Source organism: Centrocercus urophasianus, unplaced genomic scaffold (genome assembly GCF_019232065.1).
Source record: "Centrocercus urophasianus isolate 14NV4802_14NV808 unplaced genomic scaffold, USGS_Curo_1.0 seq_37, whole genome shotgun sequence".
Taxonomy (NCBI): Eukaryota; Metazoa; Chordata; class Aves; order Galliformes; family Phasianidae; genus Centrocercus; species Centrocercus urophasianus.
The window spans coordinates 178100-202749 of record NW_024884944.1 but is presented as its reverse complement, the minus strand read 5'-3'; positions in this window follow the sequence as shown (position 1 = coordinate 202749).

Here is a 24650-nt window from a genome sequence, read left to right as displayed (position 1 = left end):
GGGGCCGGGCGGGCGGCAGCGGCGGCGCGCTGTCAGGCCGGTGCCGGTGTGATGAAGATTGGCGGCAGGTAGGCGCTGTCACTCAGCGGCGGGGCCGCCGCGCGGGGGCGGGCGGAGCCGAGCGGACAAAGCGGCCCCGGGCGCCGGGGCACGTGCGGCGAGCGGCGGCGGGCGGCTCCTCCGCGCCCTCCTCCCGTCGGCGCTCCGGTGCGGGAAGTAACTTGGCGTTCCGCTGCGGCGCTCGCGGCGCCGTTCCTCTCCGCCTCTCCCGGTGCGCGGCTCCCGGCGGCGGTGCATAGCGGCGGGGGACCGGAATGTGACCCCCCCCCCCCCTCCTCCCTCCCTTTCCCTTCCCCCTTCCCCGGTCATTGCAGCGCTATGCGGCCGCGCGGTGCTCTCCGGCCGCGTGCGGTGCTCGCGGCTGTGTGGCCGTTACCCGGGGAGCCGCGGTGCGCTCCGGCTCGGCACGGTTCCTCCCGGCGGTCGCAACCCTGGGGGGCCTCGTAATCCCTCCTGCGGTTTGTGTGCCCCAGCCCGGCCCGTTGCAGCCCCCCAGCCTCGTGCAATGCACCCCGGCTGCTCGCGGTCCCCGCAGCCCGCTGCGATCTTCCCTCGGCCCGTTGCAACCCCCCAGGGGGGGCTGCGTTGCACCCCATCCCGTTGCGTTGCGCTCCAGCTGCATGCAGTTGCCCTGACCCGTTGCAGTCCCCCGGTTCTTTGCAGTGCATCCTGGCAGCCCGCAGCCCCCTCGGCCCGTTGCAACGCACCCCGGCTGCTTGCGATACCCAGCGGCCCACTGCGTTACACCCAGCTGCGTGCAGCCCCCCAGTTTCTTGCAATCTCCTCCCTGCTCACTGCAGTGCATCCCAGCAACCTGCAGTCCCCCAAAGCCGTTTCAATACTGGCCCATTGCAATGCCCCCCAGTCACTTACAGTTCCTCTGACCCGTTGCAGACCGCTGTCTTTTGCCACGCACTCAGCCGCCTGCAGCCCCCCAGTCCTCTGCAGTGCATCCTTGCTGCTTGCAACCCCCCCACCCCGTCCCATTCAAATGCACTCCAGCTGCATGCAGGCACCTCTACCCATTGGAATTCCCCCTGGTCCACTGCAACCCCTCAGCTCTTTGCAACACACCCCGGCTGTTTGCCATCCCCAAAACCCGTTGCAATCCGTTCATCCCGTGGCAGTGCACTTGGAGTGTGCCCTCAGAGTAACGTATAGGGCTGGGGAGCACCACCCCGAAAGCATACACCCTGCTCAGTGCCAACCACCAGCCCGGGGCTGAAAGGGTGAAACACAGCGTTTTCGCATCTTTTTGCCCCCCTGCACGCCCACTCCGTTCCCCAAGGTTTGTGTCTCTGCTCTTTGTTTGGATATTGGCCCCGTAACAGATGTCTGGGGATGTAGACTGGGGCTCCCAGCCCCTTTTGGGGTTTTTATCATTTATCTTCCTTGCTTCATTGAAACTTTCCCTGATGTGCTTTCCCAAGTTTTGGGTTTTATTTCTCAGCCCCTTTTTAAAGAAAACACGAAAATCCCCATTTTGGGAATGTTTTTGGGCTGATTGATGCACAAAACCTAAGTAATGCCCATAGGAGGGGCACATTCCAGCCCTTTGGGGTGGGTGGAGTGAGGCATCGGGATTCCCCCCATTTTCCTCCCACCCTCTATTTACCAAACTCCTCCTGCTGAGGTTTCCCCTGTTATTAGGGGCAAAAGTTAATTGACCACATCTAATTATGGGTGGGGGGAGCAGCAGTGCAGGCAGCAGCGAGGGACGGACCCTGCGTTTCTCTGCTGTTGCACCCAAACCACATTTTAATTCACATTTTAATTCACATTTTAATTTTCGGTCACACTTCAGTCCACGTTTCAGCATTAATATCCGCATTCCTGTTGCAGTATTGCTGGCTTAGAAGCTCCAGCTCTGACCAGACCTCCTCACTTTGCAGTTTTTTTGCTTTCCCAGGGAACTTTCTGATGGCTGAGCAGTCCCTGCCCGCCGCCGGCCTGCACCTCCCGTCCCAACCCCAGGAGATCTGCAGGGATTCAGCGTCCGTCCCCCAGCCGCGGCCGATGCGCAGGTGTAGGTGAGCGGAGCGCCGTGCGGCGCCCTGGGGTTGGCTTCCCCCAGGATTTTCCTGTAGTCCTGCGGCACTGTGGCTGAAAGTACTTTCTGACAGAGGTTGGGGTGGGATTCCCCATCCCGGGGTGGATGGGGAGGTTGGAGGCGGTGCATAAAAGCACGGTGTAAAAATATATGGAGCTCAAAGTGGTGCTGCAGTGGGAAACTGATTGAAAATGCCCAAGTCTGGGTTTTTGGGGCTGAGAGCTCTCCTGGATCTCTGTGCTGCGGTTTTGCTATTTCTTCCCTTGTAGAAGTACTAAGCACAAACAACATGCATTCTCCCATAGTTTTCCGAAGTTCTGCTGTGCAGAAAACCCAAAAGGTTGGTGCTTTCTGGGAGAGAAAACATTTTGGTATCATAGATTTCGTCGGAGAGCTGCTGCTTTCTGCTCTCTGATTGCACTTTTTGAGTCCAATTCCTGCTTTTCTGGTGGTGCTTTGAGGTTAAGCTCTGGGGTTGGGGTTGACTTGCAGCCGTCCCATGTCCCCACTGGCAGCTGTTGTAGGGAACGTCTCACAGAGAGGGCTGAGCGCAGAGCAGCTTTTCCCCTAATGAGAATTGGGATTGGAATCCTGTTAAGAACAAACGGCCGCTAATTAGAAAAAAAATATTTTGTGGCATCGTTAGCCCAGAATGTGAAGATTCTGCCTCAACGGCAGCGCTGGGGGGAAGCGGGTTTAATCCTTGCAGGGATGCGGCGCCGGGGGATGCTCCAGGTGGAAAATCCCGGGCAGAATCCCACGGGACGGCCCCAAAGCACAGCTGGAGTGGGACGGCCCCGCAGCTGTGTCAATATGACGGGAATTCGGCCTTGGCTCCGCGCTCCCCCCTCCCCTCCTCTGCCAATAACCTCGTGTTGGGCTCCAGCGTGTGCTGATAAACTTAAATTGGTGTTGGTTCGCTCTGTGAGTGCGGCGAGGTGCAGGGCTGTGTCTGGCGCAGCAGGGATTTTTTTTCAATTAAAAAAAAAAAAAGGGCAAAGATGCCTTTTTGGTCATCACTGCTGGAGCGATGCGGCGCTGCTAACGAGATGCAGATGCTGGCAGCAGCGCCGGGCCGACGCTCACGACCCTTCTGTGAGTGTGGGAGCGAAATCGCCCCAAGTGGGAATTCTGGGGTCACACTGAGAATTGATCCCAGCTACAGCCCTGCCTGTTAGCATCCTGCAGCACCAGGTAGGCATCGTGCAGCCACAGGCAGTGGGACTGCAGGGGAAGGGCTGCAGATCCCCTCAACCCAAATCCCTGCATCCCGCCAGGAAGCTGTAACCCCACGTCCCAAATCCCATCCCAGCCTGCATCCCAACCCATATCCCAACCTGCATGCCAACCCTTCCCAAATTCGGGAGGGCAGCTGCAGTGCAATATGATTGGAGCGCCTCAGGAAAGTGCCACCAGCTCCGTTCTGTGTGTAGCTTTCAACTTTAATAAGGTGTTGCAAAAACTATGAAAATAGTTATAACCAAAACCACATTTTTTCGGCGCGCGCCGGCTCTGTTCTGCGTCCCTCGGCCACAATGTCTGCCTTTGTACCCTCCATAAAGCTGTTGGAGCGCAGTGAGGAATGGCAGCGGGGCAGGACGGGGGTTAATGGACACGATGTGGATATCCGAAAATCCCAGGCGGGGTTGGAAGCGTTGCAGGCAGTGTGTTTTATTTTGCTTTCAAAACCAGGATTTGGGGCATTAAAATCGCATCGCCCGGGCTCACGAAGCTGACCTGAAATCCTCCCCATAATTGGAAGTGTTGTTACTATTGCTGCTCGTTGTCCTGTACTGTTGGGCCAGTGGGTTTGGATACCTCCCTTTGCTGGAAGGCGCTTTATAGGTTTGCAGAGCCCTTAATGTGGTTGGAAGCAGCGCTCCCAGCTTGCAGGGCCGCATTAGGGCAGCACTGCTTCATCCCATCCAATTCCCACTGCAGTGCTGTGAGCCGGAGCCCTTCGTCCGCAGCGCCCTGCTTTGTGCCCATCTGTGATCCAGCACTGCCCACAGGTGGGGAATTCTTGTTTTTCTCGCTTCAAGCTTTACATTTTTTCCTCGCCCATCCACAAAATTGACTTTCTGGCACATTGTGGGGTTTTAGTGTTTGCCTCCCTGGCATCCTGCAGCCCTGATGCAGCAGTGTGAAATTGGCCACTCCATCAGCTCCATCCAACAAGCTAAAACATCTCAGTCTCAAGGAGATCCCATTTTGACAAAGCCCTCAGAAAGGTCAGAATGCATTTGCTCAGAAGTTGTGATCCTTGTCTGTTAGGGAAAGAGTGGGAGATTGATTTGGGAGCAGAAAATCCAGAACCGGGACCTTTGGTGCACGTGAGTCGCCATCCCTTCGGAGGGCATTACGCAGGTGGGTTGCTATCTGCACTTCTCCTAATGAGCTGGTAATTAAAACCCCTATCAGCTGCTGGAGCTCAGCCCGCCGCGATGGGATCTCAGCGGCGTTGCCTCGGGAGTCCCTCGGGATTTTAGACCTCAGAGATGCTCTCCCACTTTGGGGTGACTTTACCCCATCACTGTTCCAGAGGTGCTGCCACTCTTGATGTCCCATTCTGCCTCAGCCCCATCAATGGCTCCCATTAGGCTGCCTTCCCTAAATCCATCCTAAACCTTTCCCAATTTATGTCCTTCACTCTCGTCATCCTCCTTGTGCAAGAACTCTCCAACACACAGTTTTTGGTTCTCCATTTATCCACTTTTAAGCATCCCAAAGAGTAGAGCTGGAGGACAGATACTGCAAATCCCACTGCAAAATAAGCGGGCTGCTTCAGTGCTGAGCACCTGGGGGGGGGTGGCCAAGGTTATCTCAAGGTGGGATCGTGTCATTCCCTGCAGCCCTTCCTGCTGGGATCTGCCTTTGGGGCTGGGAGCATCCCTGAGGCCCGGGCTGTTATCTCTGCATGCATCGTGCATTCTACTCTTGGAATTAATTGCATGGGCTCAGAGCATCATCTCCGTCCTGCTGCTTGCAGCATGTGTGCAACGAGCTGGGGAGGGCTCAGCACACCCAGCAGTAGTGCCTCTGTCCCCACTCCTGCATTGAATTTTGCTGCAAAAACAAAGTTTGCAAAACAAAGCAGTGGTTTTCCATCCCTGCAAGCCTTCCTCTTGCGACTTCCAAACCAGCCATGCAACAAGCTGCTCCTCCTTTACAAGTTGCAAGCATGCTTGTTGAATTTTCCTCTTTTTCCTTCTTGAGCTCAGTCCTTTTATCAAAGGAAGCACTCAAACCAGCACCCCAGCCTTTGCATCAACACCACTGAGCGGGGGGTGGCAGAGGTGAGCAGTCTCCCAGGTGAGGTTTGCAGAGCCCTCTTTGTCATGCTCCCTTTTCAGAGTCCCCTTTCACAATGTTCTTTTTACAAACCCCTCTTACAGCATGTCCCCTTGCAAAGCCCCCTTTACAGCAACCAACTTTGCAAACTCTTAAGCAAAGCCACCCTTGCAGACTTTCTTTATGAAGCCCCCATTGCAAACATTCCCTTTGTAAAGCTATCGCTCCAGCGTACCTTTTCCAATACCCCCTTTGCAAAGCCCTCTTTATAGCACCCAACTTTGCAAACCCCATTGCGAAGCTCCTTTTGCAAAGACCTCCTTTCCACTGCTCCCTCTGCAAAGCCACTTCTCCATCACCCTCTTTGTAAAGCCCCCATTACAAACACCCGCTTTGCAAAGCTCCCCATTTTAAAGCTCAATTCAAAACGCCCCTTTTGCAAGCACCCGTCTTGCAAAGCCTCATTTGCATCAGTGTTTTTTGCAGAGCCCCCATTTGCAGCTCCCTGTTTCCAGCGCCCTCGTTGCAGAGCCCCCCTTTGCACAGCTCCCAGTGCAAACAGCCCTTTGCAGAGCCCGCCATGTTGCCCCCGGTGGTGCATTTTGCCCCCCCAGCTGTGGTGTGAGCCAGAGGGGCAGCAGTTTGGCCCTGCTCCAGCACTGGGCCGGGACACACAGCACCCTTCATGAAACCAGACAGAATTAAACCCTTTGTTTCCTGTTTGCAGCCCGCCTTGGCCGAGGCCGGGAGCGCTCAACAAACCCTCCTTTGTACTAATTTAATTAATCGGGGCGGCGAGGATGAGAGTGGGGCTATAAATACTGCCCCTTCCCGGGGGCAGGAGGGGACTGCACAGTGCCATTCCTGGGCTGGTGACCCTGAGCACCGTGGCGGTGCCATGTGGGAGCTCAATTTGGGAGGAAAAAGGGGATTTTGGGGAAAAGCACCGACGTGGTGGCGCAGCCACTTTTGCAGTGCTGCTGTTGCTCATCCTCCCAGAAAGCAAATGTCTTGCCCCAGTGTTTGCAGAAGACAAGTTTGGGGTTGTGCACAACTGAGCAAAATGCACTGGGAATGGGGTGGGGAATTTGGGTTTGGTGCAAAAGATGGGCCTGCGTGATTCTGCTTTGGGTCTGGGGTGGCAGATGACAAACGCCTCCTGTCTGCTCGCAGCGTTTCAGTGGGATATTTGCTGGTCTGTGTGCAGTCTGAGATTTTTCCGCCCAGTCCCTTTGCAAATGATGAAACCAGAGAATGCAACACAGGGCAGTTCCCCATCTGCATTTCCTTCACGTTGTGTTGGGCACAGGAGCTGTGGGTGATGCTGTAGGGGTGGGGAGTTCACTTCTGACCCCATTTTTGGGGCATTCTGGCAGCTTTTGCTAATTGTGCCACAATTCTGTGTTACCGAAGGAGCCCCACCAAATCTCCCTAAATAAACCCAAACCAGTGGAGCTCACAGAGGTGCTGGAGCAAAGCCAACTTGGAGGGGTTAAGGGGTTAAACCCACACGTTGAGGAGGAATCCGACCCCATCCCAACTGCATCCAGAGCCAACATTCCCCATTCCCAGCTTTATTTCCAATCCTCTGCTCCATTCCTCAGCCCTATAATGAGCCAACATTCAGCATCTGACCAAATCTCAGTGCATTTGGAGCTCCTCTCGTGCCGCTCCTGGCAGCATGAAGAGCCGGCCATAGAAAGGCTTTGGGTTACTGTATGTAGCACTGCTGCTATTTCTGGTGGTTAAACAGGAGAGGATTTGCCCATTTATTTTAGGACTGCTGGGTGATGTCACATGAAACCTGGAGAATTTGTTGGTGAAACTTTATCGGCCGAGCCCCGCTGCTGCCTTAAAATAGCTGCGCTATGGCATGGCCACGGGGCTGAGCCTGGGGTGAGGTGTGTGGTTGGGCTCCCGGCCTGAATTTAAGGGAAAAAGTACTGTTTTGGTCCTTGGAAGGTAAAATGCAAAAGGAAAGATGTTTTTCTAAGCAGGGGCCTTTACTCCTGGCTCAGTCCGGGGGAAATCGCAGCAGCAGGATTGCTGTTGGGAATGAGTGGTGTGGGGGAACTGCTCTCCATTGGGAGATCCCAAATCCAGCATGGAGAGTGTGCATCCCCCTGCTCGTGCTCCTCCTGCCTCCGTTGCAATGTGAGCAGGCTGCTGTTGCTCCCTTGGCATTCCGGATAAGAAGCCGGGTATTCCCACCGGGAAGCAGCAGCGTTGGGTTTGTCGATGGCCAACATGGAAGAATGTCCATTCCACCACATCAAAAACATGTCTGGTAGCTCCTTAGTGAGAGTTGACGGGGATGGCGGCTCACTGGGATGTGTTGGAAGAGATCCCAACAGCATTAAGAAGAAATCTGTTTTTTCCCCGTGTGTTGATGATGGGGCAGTGGAAAGCTCCGATTTGCACAGTGCATCCCATACTTGGGATGTTTCAGAGTGCAGTGACATCCCAGCCGTGTCACGTCTCTATTTACACAACCCTGGGTAAATACTCCACATCCGCTTTTAATCCCAGTTTTCCTGGAATTTAAGGGCTTTGGTCACACTGAAAGTTTCTGAGCAACAGTTTTTCATGCTGTTTTTTTTCCTCCTAAAGGAGAAATGTGCATTTCCCCATTTGAGCAGGAAAGGGCTCACACACCCAATTTTTGCTTGGGGTGAGCAGAAGCCCCACCAGAACGTTTAAATTTCTACTGGATAGCAAAATAAAACACCCAAAAAAAGCCTGAATAGCCCACCACTGGTCAGTATTTCTCTGCACGGGCTCATGTGATCACCCAAAATATTGGGGCAGAATGTGGCTTTGCCATTGGAGCAGTGTGAGCAGAACGCAGCCCATTGGTGTGCCGTTATTCTATTAGTTTCAGAGCTGGTGTTAAGTGGACATGATTCCTTCCCACGGACCATTAGTTGTGTTTTATTGCTGGCCTGATGGCTATTACCCTTTTTTGCTGGTGCCTTCCCCCATTAGGTTTGTACAATTAGCAAAACAGGAGTGCGGGGTGGGGGGTGGTGGGAGGGCTTCGTGGTGCCCCGCAGTGGGAAATGCGCTGCACTGTGCTCCTTGCAGGCTTTGGGTGGTTATGGGGTGGTTTTGGGGTTGTTTTGGGTGGCCCATTGGATGGGAGCAACACCCTCAGTTTCTCGGTGCATCACCTGTGGGTCTGCACAATGTTCTGCAGTAGGCGCAGCCACGTGGGCAGAGGTCCTGGCAGGGTGGGCACATCACCACACATCTTTGCAGGTACCCAAATCATTGCGATTCCAAGCTGAAGGTCCCAGCAGGGCACCCGAGTTAGCAGAGATCCTCACAGGATGCTGTAATTAGCAGAGAACCCAGCGTGCCTCCTGAGTTGCCAGCAGCATGATGGTGCCCAGATCCATGCCAGATCCCAGCTAAGAACCTTGAAGTTTCATCCAATTAGCAAAGCCCCTTAGCACCATAATGAGCAACGGTGGTGGAGTGGTACCCAGAGATGATGAGGGGCACCCAGACCCATGAGCATCCCTTATGGGTGCCAAACCAGAAATGAAGACCCCAGGACCTAGAAGCCGCACAGGAGAGGTGGCTGCTTTCCTATTTTCCTGTTTTTCCCCCCAGGTGCTCAGCGCTTTGCCCTCCTCTCGCTGTGGCTGTGTTTTTTAATTTGATTCAGCAGCACCAGAGTTTTTGTCTGCAGTCAGTGCTGCCTTGAGGAAACCCGGTGGTGGGGCACTGAGCCCTGGGGTCCTTCCCAAAACTCTGCATCTGCCTTTTACATTGAAGTCCCATAGGCAAGCCTAAAAGGAAAACCTTTTGCATGCAGGGAGAATGCAGATAGTTTGCTCTATACTCAAATGGAGCCAGAAGGTGGGAATGTGGCAAACATTTGAGTGATGGCAGCATCAGGTGCTGTGCTCCTCATGGGGTCTTTGGTGATGTGTACAGAAAATCAGTTCTCATGAGAGTACCTTCAGCTTTGTGATCAATAGTATAAATAGTCTCTTCTGTGCAGGGAACCTCTCGTCCTTGTTGGCCCTCATTAGAGCTGGGTTCGCTCCTCATCAGCGGGGGGCGATGACCTCTGCTGGGGACAACCCAGGGACACATGGCTGAGCAGTGGGACTCCTGAGGGCAAGGTGCTCCTGCCCTGTGTTGGAGTGGGGAACTCGGCTGTATGATGGTTTCTGCTTCTGCAGTCCCCTAGAAGGGAGTTCATTTCTGAGCCAGGGAGCTTCCCTGCAGCTCTGGGGGTGCTGTGGTTTGGGGGTGCTGTGATTTGGGGGATGCTCGTGGACCAGCTGCCAGCCGGCACCCGATGGCTCAGGCTCTGCTCCCGCAGCTGTGGGACCACATTTACGGCTTTCCCCGTCCAGATTCACACCACTCCTCCAGCTCTGGGATCTGCCCCTCCATGGAGGGCTCAGATATCACCACTCTCCCCTCTCCTCTAACAAACACCTCCCGGAGCAGCGTGGGTGTTTCTTTCCCTTTGCGTCGGCTGAAACCTGAACTCGTGTTTATTTCTGTTCCTGGTTGGCTCCCTGTGAGCACAGCCCATCCTGCACAGCACTGTGCCCCCTGCATGGCATTGCTATTGGAAACGGAGTCCTTTTGCTGTGGGCACCCAAAAATAGCCAGGGTTGGTGCTGAGCAGAGCATCTCTGTACTGTGCACAGCTTTCTGCTGCATTGCCTGTGGAAATGCCCAGGAAAATCCCAGCATTGCTGCCCTTGTTTCTCCGGAATCATAGAGCATTTCAGTTTTTATAATTAAAAGATGCTGCTGAAGAGCAGTGAGTGCACTGTTTGTAACATTTGCAAACCTTCCAACCCTCTTTGGCTTGAATTTTAGCAACAAGCCCCACATTGCCTTTCTTGCTGTGCTGTGCTCCAGCCACCTGCTCTTGACTGGAAGTGCTCTGAGGCTTAATTGGGATTGCTTAATTACCCATCAGCATCAGGTGGGTCGTTCCTTGGGGTGTGTTGGATATAAAAGTCCATCCCCAGTGGCTGCCCCGATGGTTGCCAACAAGGCTGTGCGATCCCATGGGAGCAGCGTGAGGGTTTGCACTTCTTTTCACAGAGAGGCAAATTCCCCAAGGACGGCTGTGGGAAATGGAAGATGGTCACTCTGTTCTTGTGAAGGTTGATGGTGATGGAAGGAAGTGCTGCTGATGGAAGAGTGGTGGGTGTGAGAACACCCGCGTTTTGGGGCGTTCCCTGCATTGATGGTGCTCTCCTCTGAGCATTGCTTGGGAATGAATTGGAAAAAGGTCGCCGTCACAGAAGAGCTGAGAAATGGGGGTGGAGGAATCAACAAATTGCCAAAGGGAACAGGTTGCTGCTTTGGGTTGGCCATGAATTTACTCATTCTGGGGGAGCCTTTTCCCTGTGCCTGCTGACACTGAGGGGAGACGTTTTGCTTTCAGGAATTTCTCCTTTTCTCTCCTCAGATGTATTGTTGGAGGTGAGCGATTTTGGCAATCGCTGTTGAACAGGAGTCATAAAATGAGAAGCGCCGCCCTGCTATGTATAAACCGTGGCTGCGCTCTGTACCTATTTTTACGAGTTTTTTTTTTTTTTTTTTAAATGATCCCAGAGTACTTCCTGGAAAACGGAGCCATGAATTGATGCTTTTTATAGGTCGCACCATAATGCACTAATAAAGCAAAAGGTTAAGAGAACGGCCGTGTCCCTGTCCTCTCCTCCCGCCGGCTGTTAGAGCAGCAGATTCTAAATCATGGCGAGTTATGAAGTGCAGCTCGTGGTTCCGCCAGCCAGTCCAGCTCTCCCCGTCGTGCAGAGCATCTCTCTACTGTTGCCATCACCTCCCCTTGTGCCAAGTGAACCTTCCTGGTGAAATCTCTACAAGCAATTACACGAAATATTTCCAAACTATTCTAAAAATAGCCAGAAACAGCCTCGTGAGTGGAAATGTGGCTCCTACATATGCTTTTTGTGTGTGTGTGTGTGTGCAATAAAGGCATAAAATGGCATTGGGTTGGTGCTCACCACCTAGAGAGGTGGAAGAGTGCGGTTTGCATTCTGCAGAGCAGCCCTCAGGGTGAGCAGCAGAGGATGCAGAAGGTCGCATCCCCACTGAGCATTTGGTGCCCAGGGGGGACCCCACCATCACCCCGACCCCATCCCCACCTCAAAGAGGCAAACGGCAGCGATGGAGCTGCTGGAGTTCCTTTCTCAATTAATGGCTTTGTTTAATCATACCCCCTGTCCAGAGGAGTATTGTCTTACGGATAATTTCGTTTGCCTAACGAGATTTTGCTAATTAAATCTCCTTTCGGTCGGCATGGCTCTCCCTGCAGGATAGGGGAATGTTTGTGGATCCGCTGCCGGCTAAATAAACCTTTCCACTCCGCTACCAAAGAAAACACGGGGATTGCAGGAGCCAAACACTGTTTGCAAATTAATTATCTGCTGCGGCCCTGGCGAGGCGCTGTGCTGTGCAGGGTGCTGCTGGCTGTGCCCTGGGCTCTGCCTCTACTGCAAAGCATGTGTGGGGGCTGATGGGCTGCAAAACTTGGAGCAGGGCTTTGGGTCCCCAGAGCGGTGAGACAGCCCTGAAATGGTGCAGGGGGGCTTTGGGTGTTGGGGCCTTCGGCAGCATTTTCAAGGCCGAATGGGAACAGAGTTCCATTGCATTGCAGTTTTGGGGACATCTTGCAGGAAAACCTCAGAGCTTTTCATGTGGCACCCGTTTAGCACCTGGTTAATCACCATTAACTCCTTGGCACTCGCTGCATTTATGTTAATGGTGACCCAATTAAGTAACACTCATTACCTTGCACTGTCACTCAGCTAAATCATTTTCCAGAGAGACAGCCCAGGAAAATCGCAGTTCCTTTTGCTGGGGCTCCAATGGAGAAGAATAACCTCTGTTACCTCAGGGTATTCATTGCTCTGCCTCTGTCCCATTACAGCATTCAAAAATGGCAACGCTGCTACTTCTTTTTTTTTTCGCCTTTTAAGAAAAAATCTTCCTGCAAAACAACTTTCTGTTTTTCTTCCACGAGTTTCACACGTTTCTCCTTCGGTCTGTGCCTTTCTGGCTGCAGTTGTGTGCTTGGAGGGTCTCCTGGGCACGCTCCCTGCGCGCTGCTGGGCTGCGTGCTGCCGTGCACGATCTGCTGCTCGTCGTGTGCTGCTATGCACGCTCCCATCCGCACGCTCTTTTACTGTATGCTTCTTCTGCGTCCCCACGCACACTCCCTTGCACACTCCCAGCTTCTTTGCACACTCCCTTGCGTGCCTCGAGTCCCCATCCAAGCTCCCAGGCGTGCTCACAGCTCCCGTGCATAATTCATGCACACCCAGGGTGCTCTGCGCACATTTCTGTGCGTGCTTCACGCACTTTCTGTGCTCACCCCCACACGTACTCCATGCACACCCGATGCACGCTCCGAGCACATTCCTACACACATTCCCCTGCACGTTGCTGAGTACGCTCCATGCAGACTCCCGTGCACGTCATGCTCCGTGCGCCTTCCCAAGCGTGCCCCCCACATGCACCACGAATATTTGTCTCTTCCCCCTTCACCATCTGTGTAACGAAAAGCCTCTTCTCTCCCCGTTGCGAGCTTTGCCCCACCTGTCCCAGTGGTGGCCATTTTCATGAAACTTGTGAGGAATTCACTGGTGCGTGGCCCCATCACCCAGTAACTGCCTGTGCTGAAACCCCCTCACCCTGTCGTGCCATGGAGGCATCCTGCAGACCCGAGCATTCTGCATGCAGCCTTGCTGGGTATTTAATAATATCTAATAATGCGGCGTTGCAGCATAAACACTGTCTGCGGCTCATCGGAGGCAGTAACACTAAAAAAGTTACAGGGAGCACTTGGGGAATGGTGATAACCCTTCTGAGAGGCAAATAATTGGCGACCGAGGAGAAATATGGAAAATGGAGAGAAAAAAAACACCGTGTGTACTTGTATATATTAACGAAACATTAACTCTCTGCACGGGTTGACTTCCACGGAGCTGGGGGTGGGATGGGGGTGCGTGGCTGGAAACCCGACCATAAGTGAGGAGAAAAGAAAATAAAAATGTTTTATCTCCGATCTCTTTCTGTGATAATGATCTTAACTGATTTGAGATGGCAATAGAGCTAAAGGGAAAAACGTGTGTGGTTTTTAAATAAAAGTTGCTGTGGCTGTGTGCGTCCCTGCTGCCCATGGGGAAGGTTGGTTTGGGAATTTAGGTTTCGTGCACCAAAATCAACTCGGGAAGGTGGCACTGCCCGGAAGTGCTGGAGCAGAGATTTGGGGGCATCCCAGGGCTTGGGATGCGCCCAGCATCCACTGAGTTGGGCAGGTGGGATTGCAAGAGAACAAGCGTGCCATTTTCTATCAGTACTTCATCCAGAGTTGTAAAACGTTGCACATGTGGAGCGGGGTTCTGCTTTGCCCTCTGAAATTGGGATGTGAAGGAGAAAACCCGACCAGAGTATTTCAGAAGGTTTGTTTGTTTCCCCCAAAAGATATGTTTTTGAGGCCGTGTTTCTGAGATTTTTTTTCAGCTGAGTGGATCCTTTTGAGTTGAGAAAAAGTTACAGTGCTTGGGAAGTTTGTGCTGAGCAGCCTTTACAATGTGAAGGGAAATCCCACAGCAGGCACCCAGCAGTTGCCCCTCCTTGCAACAGGCAGCTGCCAGAGCTGCTTCTGGGGCCAGTCACCGCACTTAGGGGCAGGGAGGAAGGTTGCTGGATGAGCTGCAAACCTGTTTGCAAGGCTCAGAGTCCTGCAGATCCCACAGAGCGGCTGAGGTGGGAACAATTCCAGCAGAGGTTCAGGTCCAGTTGGCTTCTGAGTAGTTCCAAGGAGGGCGATTCGCCACCTCGCCACCCATCCACCTCCTCCCCACCCACCCCACCCCTGGGGCTCCTGTCCCAGTGCAGAGCCGACCCTGTGCCCCTCTGTGCCTCAGAGCTGTGGATGGTACGCAGAGTGCTGGCCATCGCTGGCACGTCACACGTGTGAACCCCACTCGTGCTTTGGGGTTGGACCCATTTTTGTGCTTTTTCCTCTCCCTCGGGCTGTTCTCAGCCCCAGTCTCGAGGAATCCCCGAGTGGCCGCATGCTGTGCGTCAGGGCTGCTCTGAGCACCGTGTTCCTTGGCTGTGGGCCAGGCTGGAGCTGGGACTGCCGCTGCTGCCGTTGCTATTTCCAAGCGTTTTCTTTTTTTTGCTTCCGAGAACAATTAAAGGAATATGTGGGCGCTGCTGCCTCGTTGCAGCATTAGTGCACAAAGATGCAAAATTCGCTTGGGCGCAACCCAACACCTCACATCCGCGTTGCACATCCCCCTGCCAGAAAAAAACCTGCTTTTTAGACGTTTTTCCCCAACTTAAGTGCCAAAAATGCATCTCCTGAGCGTCTTCCACCAGCTCCAGGCACCGGCAAAAAAAACTTCCTGATGGGTCAGTGCCACATTTTGGGGCAGAACCCAAAGTTTCCTTCACTGTTCCTCTCCTTCCCTGTGCTCAGCGCTTGCCACCCCGCTGTCTGTTTTTCCTCGCCGAGGTTCAGTTCTAATTATGTTGATTTTCTCCAGCCCACCCCCTCCTGGAAAGCTTATTAGGGTGAATATTTTTATTTATTATCATTTCGCCCAACTCCTGCCAGCATTTCCAATTACTCTCGCCGCTTCCTTGTAATTGTCTTTCTGTAATGGCTCCGAAACAATTGCGCTAAATGAGGTGTCTCCGGCAAGATGAGGGTTTCACTTCATTAAAGGCTAATGTATTCTCAGCTCCAGCTCTGTGGGGCTGGCGTGGAAGGAAAAAGGAAAGAAAAAAAAAAAAAAGAAGAAAAGAAGAGATTTAAACAGATTCTTTTATTTTATCGGGAACAACTTTCCCAACAGAAGAAGCATTTGGGGAGTTTTTGCTTTTGGTTGAAGGGAATCCTATGGGAGAAGTGGGGCGTCCTGTTGGGGAAGTGCTGACTGTGGGGGAGAAAGGCACTGTGAGGCCAGGGAAGCGCCGGGCCGTTCTCAGCACCGAGAAGCACTGCTTGCAGAAGCCTGGGTGCGTTTGGGTGCATTTGCTCCCTTTCTGCACCATGAACGTTGTGTTTGTGTCTCCATCCAGGCGTGCAGCTTTCCCTTTCTCCAAGCTGCCACTTTTCACTTTCTCACTTCATTTTATTTTGATTTCCTTTCTCTAAGCTCTATCTGCCTCACAAAATCCACCTTTTTTCCCTTTTTTCCCCGCTGCCATCTGATGGGAGATGCCTCGGCTGCACAAAGCAGCACTGGAGGAGTTCCCTGTGTTGCAGCTGAGTCCTCCTTGCCTAAAATTACAATAATTATTGCTGCAAAATGCGCTATTCTCTTAAAATGTTGCATCTGCAGAGCAGCCAAGGCCGGCTGCAAAGCTTTTTGCATTTCCATCAGAACTTCAAGGCTCGCTAGGTATTATTTTTGAGCCAGAATTGGATATCATTCTTGTTTAGAAAAGTGCTTTTTTTTTCTTTTTGTTTTTGTTTTTCCTTTTCCCCCCTATTTTCTGTTTTCTGTTTAGACCTGGCTTGTGGGGAGGACTTCACTATTTGCTATGTTGGAAGGCTAAGAAGCAGGGCTTAAAATTAGAGGGTGTCCTCTCAATTTTAAAGGGTTTTCTGCAGTATTTATTCAGATCCTGATCCAGCAAGTGGTTCAGGACTGCTCCAACACGAGCATCATGAGCATCAAAAGGGGGCTTCACTGGAACAGAATCAGAAACTGCAGGGGAACGTATTGTGTTGGGCACAGTGGGACCACCTAGAAAATGATGTGTGCGAATGGAGGTCTGAATGTGGGGAGAAGCACTTTGGAATCACCATTCGTGAGTATTGCAGCTGCAAAAATGTCTGTTTTTGGAAGCAGCCTGCAAGAGGATCCCCAGCAGGGGAAACACGGAAACCTGGGGGTGAAGGGAGTTGTTGAGGGCATAGCAGCCATAGAAAGAGTGGAACTACTGCTGTTTTAGAGTGGAAAAAGCCAAAAACCCAACAAAAATGTGGTGACCAGGGAGGAATCGGAGAAGAGCATGAAAGTTTGATAGAAGACAGAAAAAAAAGTGGTTTTTTTTGCCATGTGAATAAAGACTTGCGGTTGTGCCTGCATCTGTCTGCCCAATGATTGGAGCACTGTGAGCTCAGTCGTCTGTGCCACGTCCCCACGATGCTCCCAGCCCAGCGCCGCGACCCACGGAATGCCAGGAGATGGATGGAGACAAAGTGCTGTTAAACAGCTGCAAGTTTACTTAAAATAGAAGTCTGGAGCGACCTTCAAGCCCTCATTTCCACTGCAGTGTGCAACGTGGGATTTTTCCTTAAAAATGTTATTTTGTAGGGATGCAATCTTTGATAAACAGCAACTGGAGCATCTTGAAGTGCATGAATAAGAACTGAGCAGAAAGTGTCAAAAAATGAGGATTGCTGGGAGTGGCTGTCAGAGGAATGCCATAAATCTGCAGTTCTGGCTTTGGAAAACGGGGATGGAAATGCCCTAAAGGCAAACATTACTTTTGTCACTTCTACATCGCTTTTCTGCACTGTGCAGAGGAATGGCTGCTGGCAGCTCAGCTCTGGGAATGCCTTTGTATGGATTTTTCTTTCCTGGGAACACCGCTACCAGGTGAAGGAGGAGATGTTATTTCAGATGGGTGCCAGGAGCAGCAGTTCTGCATGGCTGGAAGAGCTGAAATTCTTAATTATGAAAGCCCAAAGGTGGCATAAAGAGCTGAGATCCCCAATTATAGAACATCTGGAGGTGAGATGGCATGGCCTTCCTCGCAGCCAGGGATGCTCAGCGCCCACTGAAGATGGTTTGTTTTTGGGACAGATCTCCCTAGATTTGGTTGATGTTGGATTGCTGGCAGCCTTTGAATGAGGCAAAACAGCCCTCAGCAAGAGTGAATATCCCTGTAGAGAAAAACATTCTGGGGAAAAAAAGCGGGAATAGTGCAGGGCTGCTCTGTGCTGGGGGTTTGGATACGAAGTGTGCCAAAAAGTATCTCTGTGTTTTCTGGTAATGAATTACTGCAGCCTCTGCCTTAGGTCAACTCTGTCCTCTGTGCTTCCAGCCCACCTTGAATCCTGGCACTGGTGGCAGCCAGTACCTTTGGCTCTGTTCTGGCCCTCCTCCTTGGGGCAGTTGTTGGCTCTTTGTGGCCAGTACAGCCATTGTTTTCAGTTTGCTGTTAAATGGATTGGCTCTAGCCAGCGTCCTTGCTTTGACTTCAGTGAGCATCTTGGGTTTGATACCAATATTAATGGACATCTTAGGTTTGATGCCAATATCAATGAGTACCTTGGGTTTGGATGTAGCTGGTAGCTTCCTTCTGATAACAGCACCCACAGCCTTGAGGTGGTCCTGCCCAGCATCCATTTGATCCTGGCCAACATCCCTACCTAATCTCTGCCAGCATCCTTCATCTAAGGTAAAGATAATTCCCAGCTCAGCTCGCACAGTGCATCCATGCCTGCAGTGTGCATGCAGCTGCTGCACAAACCATGTGCTTCCTGCATTGCTATGGCATTTATCCAACAGTTTTCTGACCCTGTCCTGGCAGACACGAGGCCAGCTGCCTTGGTCTCATTTTACAAAAACCCAGGGTGAGAAGCACAGCTCATCCTCAGAGCTGCAGCATTTGCAATGACTGAGACAGCTTAGTCCAGATGCATTGAATCGATGCATTGATTAGTGCATTTGCAGCACATGCTACACAATGCAGAGCTGCTCTTGTTTTCTCTGGGGCATGTAGCCCTCACCTTTCCTGCAGTGTTTGGAGCTTGCAGCAAGCCTGCTGCATGCACGGAAACTGCTGCCTTTCTGCACATTGCTCCCCGTGCCCCACCTGTGCAGCCCTTTGCCAGGACTTTCTGCAGCCCTCCTGTACCACTTTCTGCATTCTGCTCTGGTTACAATTTTAATTTTGCCCTTATTAAACCTTCCCAGACTCTGCCTCGTTCTGTGCCTCCGAGCAGAAATTCCTGGGCCAGGGCTCACACCTGGGCTGGTTCTGCTCCCATCCAGCAGTCAGACATGAAAGCCGACGGCAGAGCGCTGTTCCTGGGATGTGTCTGCGCAGGTCCCTTTGCTTGGCACAAAGGAACACAAAAATTGAGTTTGTGAGGCATGAACCAAGGCAAGGTTTGTCTTTTGGGGTTATATTCTGAAAAAAATCAGCAGTAAAACAAGCCAGGAGGTTTTGCAGTTGAGCTGCCAAGTGGGGAGAGGTGCATTTTGCAACTTTTGCACAGTTTCTCAGTGAGATGCAACAAGTCAAATTAAAATAATCCAACTCCTGCAGCAAGCTACAGAGCGAGCACTCTGCTCTGTATTTCCCACTCCAGATTTCCAGAAGTATCCATGCAAACATTTGTGCATGCATAGTGGTGGAAAAACGTTTCTCTTTGTGCATGCAAAGCTGCATGCAGCAGCACGGAGAGGTGGGAGGTGCATCCCCAGAGAGAGCCACGTGCAGCTGCACCCCCGTGCGCACACCCAATTTACACACAAACGCACTCCATAACTTTCTTTTCTTGCCATTATCTCTAACCCATATACTCCAGGAAGTTTAATTTGTTCTCGCTGGTAATCACCATTAAATAGAAATTGTCTTTTTCTGTGTAAACACGTCATTAGTGGCGCTGGTTTCTGCAGGGTCCAGATTCCATTTTTATTAAAATGAAACACTTTTCGGCTCCTCACTGTGTCCGGAGATGAGCAGTGTAATTTTAACCCGTCGGGTTGGCCGCAGATAATTGCGCGGCGTTTGATTGGGGCGATTAGGGAAATATCCTCTTTTCATGCCGAAGAATTTGCATTTTTCCCCTACTTCTCTGCAGCGAAGTCATGCTTTTGTACACAGCCAGTTTTAATGAGCATTATAAATCCTAATGAATATATTTTCGACGTGCCTTTTATTGGCTTGTTTTCATTAGCGGAGGTCTAACAAACAGGGCTGGCTGGCAATGGTGGAGCGGTGCTCCACACCTCTGCTCCTCTGCCTCCCCCCCAGCAGGAGAGCGGTGCGTTCGGCCACTGTCCCACCCAGCAGCGTCCATTTTGGGGCTGAGTGATTTTGGAGCTCTGAAAGCCTTTGCGGTCTCACAGAATCACAGAACAATTGAGGCTGGACCTTCATGAGATCCCCAAGACCTCTCAGATCCCCAGTCCACCCCCAGCCCACCCCACCGTCCCACTGCCCACATCCCGCACAGTTCCTGTTGTGGAGCCATGGGACGGCGACCCAGCACCCCCTGTGCAGCTGTGCAGTGCGGCACCGCGCTTTGGGAAAGGAGAGATTCCTGGTACCCAGCCTGAGCCTCCTCTGGCACAATTTGTGGCCATCGCTTTGTGTCCTAAATGCAGCATCTCCCTCTGTATGAGGCAGTGAAGGACTCTGGGGGAAAAAAAGGATGGTGTATGGCCAGGGGGATGGCTTGGAAGGGTTCTCAGGGCTGCAATCTGGCACCAGCATCGTCCTTTTGTAACAAGGAGCAAACACTGCAGAGCTCAGTGCGTTTGTGTTGTGGCCCTATTGCCCTTTCATCCCTCTCTGGGCCTTCTTGGGATCACATTCACCTCAGATCTGCTTTCTGCATTCCCATATTTAAAGTGCATTATTATACATTATAATAAATATTTGCTGCAAGGAATGAAGCTCACATATGTAAACATGTACATATAGTAATAATGCACACCCGTAAAAACTTACATATAATACATGCATATAAATAAATATGTGGAAATATTACACATATACGCACATACATGCAAATGCATAATTTTGTTGTGACACATTATAATGCATTCATATATGAACAATTTTCACATGTATGCTGTATATAGAAGTAACTGTGGGCACTGGGTGATGCTGTGCCCTCGCCCCCCCGTTCTGCCCCACTCAGACTCTGTGTTTGGTCTGCAGCCCTGCAATCATATGGACCCATCGTGAGGTGCCATCCACTTGCTCAGTTGGGCTCCAGATGCAGCACTTTCCATCCCTCTGCTATACAGAAAACAGCTTTTTCAGAGGTTTTTTGGGGGAAAAAGTCCACCACATCATGTTCTCAGCATCCTCCAGCAGCTTTGCCGTGTTTGGGTGGTTTCTGCCCCCTGCAGGGAAGGTTTTGGGGTTACTTATGCATGCCGGGGGCAGGGCTGAGCCCCTCTGGGGGGGATTGTGGAGCCGCCAAGTTCAGCAGGGGCTGCTTTCACCAAACTGCTCCAACTATTCTACTTTATTAGGTTTCTTTCTTTGCTTGCAAGCAGGCCTCCTTTCCCCATGGCAAATTTCTGGGGGAAAATCATCCTTTTTGTGCACTACGGAGCTGCAAAAATTATATATGTGTATATATATACATACATTTAAATAGTGTCAGTAGTTGTGCAGCCAGCCAGCTCTGCTGTCACGTGGAGCTTTGTGACAGAGGCGGCAAAGTTGCAAAAAAATAAAATAAAATGCAAACGGACCTTGCACTGCAAAGTTCCGAAGTAAAAATAATTTTTATGAAAGAGCAAACGGGCTTTGCATTGCCAAGTGGCAAAAGTCCAAACGTGCATGCAGTGGAGATTTGCAAAAATGCTTTGCAGAGTTTCAAAATCCTGCAAGGGCATCGCATTGCAAAACCTTTGTGCACATTGCATTGCATTGCAAAGACAGCAAGTGCAGTGCATCGCCTTGTAAAGCCTGCAAATGCACTGCACTGCGTTGCAAAACTTGCAGCGTCCCTCACGTGTCGGAATGGAGTCAGTTTATTGTAGTCGGCAACAAATTAGTTCCAGTAACTCCGTGTTTTTTCTGCAAAGAGGAATGAATTCCCTCTTCTGTTTTGTCTTTGGAAACTCAGGTTTAATGATGGGGATCTTTCTTTGCACAGAGGATTAACTATGCCCCCTTTTAATTCATAATCCCTTTATTGCTGTTCAGCTTTTGCTGTGACCCGCTGCCTATCCTTTGGCTGCTGACACCAAATTTATCGCCTTATTATGAAGCCAAAAATTGTTTGCTTTCCTTTGCAGTTGCCCACCCCCAGAATTGCTTTTGTGCCCCAGCAGCGGCGCGGCCGAGCCGCTCGGAGCCACCGGCACTGCAGGTTTGGGCAGAACTCGCCGAGCGTCGCCGGTGCTGAAGCCTCATTGCTGTAATTTAGCTGCTATTAAGCGATCGTGGTGCATTTTCTGGCAAAAAAAGCCTTAATTTTGACAGATGAGAGGAAAGCGATTTCCTTATTTTTCATTTTCTAAAATTTTTTCTGAAACCCAAAATGGGAACATGCAGCAGTGGGAAAACATCTGCGAGAGAAAAGGGGCCGTCGGCTGCTGGGTGAATTGGGGCCTCCGTTTCCCCAAGCCCCCCCAGCCCACCGGTGTGAAACCCCACCTTCGGGACCCAAATGAGCGCGAGGTTAATTCCGATATTTTCGAACTCCAGAGTTTACGTTCCCATGGCAACCCGTATTTTTATCCTCCGCACCGTCGGGGAGCAGCGCTCCTCTGAGAGCCGCCGAGGTGTCGGGGTCGAGTCAGAACAAATAAATAAAGCGCAGGAATTTGCGCCGCGTCGCCGCGCTGGGCAGCGGGAGGCGGCAGTGCTGGCGTTGGGGTCGGGTGGGAGAGCGCCGGAGGAGCAGAGTGAGAGGGGCTGTGTGATGGAAAGGCGCAGCTGGGGGCCGCTGAGCGCTCTGTGCTGGGGGAGCAGCGGGAGCTGGGGACCCCCAGGCCCCCTCGCCATGAATTGGTCACTTTCAGACTTCTGTGCGCCGGAGTTGTGTGGCTGCTTCTGAAGGAACCGATGTCCGTAGTTCGGGTGCGATGGGAGAGGGGACAGGAGGGTGAGACCACAGGATTTGGCTCAAAAATGACACCGCGATGGGAGTCTCACCCAAAAGCAATACGGAGAATTGGAGCAAAATTTTGCAGCCCAGCCATGCAGTCGGTGGACGAGGGGCCGCACCCTGTGCAAACCCTCCAACCCTCTGGATATTAATTAATATTTCGTGTTGACATTTTTTCCCCCAGACGGGATGTTTCCAGCACGCAGTCTGCGCCGTCGAGTTAAGATAATTAAAGGCGGTTTTGTGCCGTATTTTTCTCTTGACTGAATCAAACAATGCTGTTGGCATAGAAACAGCCTTTTGTGGAAAGGTCACCTGCATGGAGGGCGTTTTAGGTGTAATTCAAGGAGATTACAGGGGATTAGGGAACGTTTAAATATATATTTTTATATATGGAGGGAGCGTATGTGTCACGGTATGCGTGTGTAGATATATGCTTATGCACCCATGTGCTCATGCACACCCTTGTAAATATATTGTATGCGCTTCTTTAAGGGAAATACGATAAAGGAGCAGTATCCAACCAAGCTGGGAGGTTCAACAAATTAAAAAGTCTGCGATAAAGGTTTTATTTCCCCCTTTTTTTTCTTTTTTCTTTTTTTCCCCTGCATGTGGCGGGGTGATATCAACACGAAGCGCTTTCTCCTCTGTGTTTTTGCGCTTGGCTTTAATTAAACCTCAGGCAGGGCTGGAAAAATGTGGCGAGACGAGATAATTGCGCTATTCCCCACGCGGGGCTCAGCGCCACGGAGGGAAACGCGAGGAAAGAAATCTGGGGACGGAGCCGTCAAGTGGTGGAGGCGGCCGGGACCGCGATCTTCAGGCCGAGCAGATTCCTCTGCAGCCCCAAACTCCCCAAAGTGGCGGCTTTTGCCCCTTGGTGCACCTCCATGGTTTTGCAGGGGGTGGGAAAAATTAGTAAACCTGATTTTTACTCAGACAACCAGCACAGGTTGCTTTTCTTTGCCTTATTTTCTTTTTTTTTTTTTTTCTGGCAACACATTTCCAAGGCAGGAATTTAAAAGGTGAGATCACTGCCAAGTGGCTTTTATGTGGGATTTGACGCAGGATCGCTCCCTGCAGCTCTGGGTGCGTTCTCCCCTCGTCCCCCAAACCGGTGCTGATGTGAGCGCTGCAGATCCCTCAGGAATCAAACGCTGATTCCATGGCAGGAAACGCAGTGTCCTTTTTCCAGGTTATCCCACAGTAAGTCCTTATAACAAAAAGCAGGGTGTTGGAAACAGCCTGGCTGGTAGGAAGGGCTTCCCGCGCCTGACCTTGCTGGAGCCTGTTGGGATGTAATAGGAGAGAGGGGCCGAGGAAACGTGGAAGTGGCCTGGAAGAAAGGATTCAGACAGACAGCGATAACAAAATCCCCATTTCGTGTCTCTTCTCGCGTATCTGTAGCAGCCCTTGGTAGCAAACATTTGGTTCAGATTAGGTTTTGGTGATTACAGCTTGTCAGAAAATATTGTTTGCATCCTGCAGGAAATACTATGTTTTAACTTTGTTTTCATTCCAAGTAGTCAAAATATTGATTTTTCATTTTTTCAGGGTAAAATTCCAAAAGCGATTTCTGTTTGGACACATGGAAGCAAAAGCTATCAGCTCTGTCTGCAGACTTGAAATGTTTTGACATTTTTAAATGTTAGTTTCAAATTGACATTTCAACTTAAAATAGCATTAAAATGGCACAGAGTGAAGCTGTTGATTCAAACAAAAATTAAATTTCATCGAGGCATTTTAAAACTTTGTATTTTTCTCTGTCCTGAACGAACGGTTTGGAGAAAGGGCCATTCCTTGCCATTGGTTCTCTTCCTTCAGAGGAGACCAGATGGGCAAAAAATGCACTGTTTCATCCTAGGCTTGGTATTAAATAATCCTAGAATCCCCGTTTGCCATTTTGGAGACCCCAGAAAAGCACAAAAATGAGCTTTCCTTGCTCAAAGCTGGTGAGACGTCGGAGAGAATCAGAGAGCATCACTGGACCGTATTCATTGGAGGCCTTTGAAATTTGCAATGTTGACGTGAGATTTTGCCTTTCTCCCCTGGAGGAGATTGCTCTGCTTTTGACATCCCATGGTGGCATCTCTTGACTTGCAGCCTTTGGCAGGCAAAAGACAGCAGAGAGGTTTTTTTCTCTTTTCTGTAGAACTGCAATATTGGATATATATCAGGACATGTTCCTCCAAGTGAAAAAAAAAAAAAAGTCCAAATAAATCAACTGAGGAAAAAAAACCAAAAAACAGAAAAAAAGAAAGAAAGAAAGAGAAAACAACCAACGAAATTACAGTTGTATTTTTTCCCAAGTTGGTTGGTGGCCAAATCCCATCGCCCGCTGGCGTTGGAGGTGGGCTGCATCCATTCAGCTGGGAGCAGCTGTGTAGGACGTAGGCCAATAGTATTTCA